A 2149-nucleotide genomic window follows, 5' to 3' on the forward strand; every position below is an offset into this window, starting at 1 on the left:
CTTTGACTGACAGCGCACCAGAGGATGGAAAACTAATGTCATTTTTTCGAGCCCCATCACTCTCACCCTTATAACCTTGTAACGTAGCACGACCAACATGATGACATCGTTCTTTGCCCAAATATCATTAATGTAACGTGACCAATATGCTAACTTCATTATTTGCCCAAATATCATTTTAAGAGTAACGAGCAACTTTCTGTCCGATGTCTGAATATTGAAATGTGAACCCCATTTACCCAAACACAATATCTCCATTACATCTCATACCATATAAATATTACGGTCTGCAAGTTTTAGACCTCTGTAACACATTGTAACGTAACGCAAATCAACTTTCTGCAGTCCAAATAACATTATGAAAGTATGACTTAGTCCATCTCCATTACATCTCTTACCATATAAATATTACTGTCTACCAGTTTTAACCTCTGTAACACAATGTAACGTAACGTGGAAATCAAATTTCTACAGACCAAAATAACATTTTTAAATCAAAGTATGACTTAGTCCATCTCCATTACATCTCATACCATATAAATATTACTGTCTGCCAGTTTTAGCCCTCTGTAACACAATGTAACGTAACGTAACGCAGAAATCATCAACTTTCTGCAGTCTAAAATGTCATTTTGAAATGAAAAGTGAGACTTAGTCTATCCCCATTTTATCTCTTACCATATAAATATTGGTGTCTGCCAGTTTTAGCCTCTGTAACACATTGTAACGTAACACAAATCAACTTTCTGCAGTCCAAATAACATTATGAAAGTATGACTTAGTCCATCTCCATTACATCTCTTACCATATAAATATTGGTGTCTACCAGTTTTAGCCCTCTGTAACACATTGTAACGTAACGCAAATCAACTTTCTGCAGTCCAAATAACATTATGAAAGTATGACTTAGTCCATCTCCATTACATCTCTTACCATATAAATATTGGTGTCCACCAGTTTTAGCCTCTGTAACACATTGTAACGTAACGCGGAAATCATCAAATTTCTACAGACCAAAATAACATTTTTAAATGAAAGTATGACTTAGTCCATCTCCATTACATCTCCTACCATATAAATATTAGTGTCTACCAGTTTTAGCCTCTGTAACACATTGTAACATAACATGGAAATCAACTTTGTCTGATGACCAAATAACATTATTGAAAATGTCAACCATGTTTAGCCATTACATCCAAACACAAAGAAAAATATTACCGCTTTTCTTTGAGAAACTTATATGTGGTGATCATATCTCCAGAGTTCACACAATAAGCCACACATGACCCATCTTCTGTTTTCAAATCACAGCTCGCATCTAATTTAATGTTATTTTTTTTTTTTGCAGAAACTATGTTTTGAGAATATGCTCAATGTCAGCAATTACTGTTCGTATCATCAAAGTCCTTTCAGTCATCAAACAAGCAGAGGTGCCGCATAAACCACTAAAGATCTGATGTATGCAAGGTACATCATTTTGACAATTCTGTCACCGACCCGCCTTAGCGAGATGACTGTGCGCAACAGTACCCTAGCACTCTTAATAATTTTATTCAAGCACTGTTAACATAGCATAATGTAAGATTTTTTTTCACATTTCATATCGCGTGTGTAGATTTAGTTTTAACAAAAAGTGAAACACGAGAGCTTGAACTAATAGGATTGAGATAGGAGGAAAGGCTTTGTGGAAGATAAAAGAGCCGAGGAGACATGTTCCCTACCTAAATTACTATTAATTCTTGCAGACCTGCAGACCTGACCAGAAAAGCAGTCAGTCAGTCACTCAGTCAAACATTTTTATAGTTAAAAGTTTTTCATCTTAAGAAACAGGGACTACTAGTCTTCATTTTTGTTTTCTTCTACCAAATCAAATAGGGGTGAGGGCCACTACCACATGACTGCGGGAGCGAGCTTTCGAGCGGTGTACCTATTGTTGTTGACTGTCTATTCGCACGACTAGGTTAAGGACCACAATATCCCACACCATACCTGCTACGGGCTCTCACTAGTCAATAAACACAATTTTGTATAATTTCTCGACTAAATAGCACTCCGAAACATCTTTACACATTTAAATTTTTACATTGTCACGTGCACAACCATCAAAGGCAATCTCACTACTGCACGGATGTCGTGTGTGTGTGTGTTA

The sequence above is a fragment of the Procambarus clarkii genome, chromosome 74, assembly GCF_040958095.1.
Source record: "Procambarus clarkii isolate CNS0578487 chromosome 74, FALCON_Pclarkii_2.0, whole genome shotgun sequence".
NCBI lineage: Eukaryota > Metazoa > Arthropoda > Malacostraca > Decapoda > Cambaridae > Procambarus > Procambarus clarkii.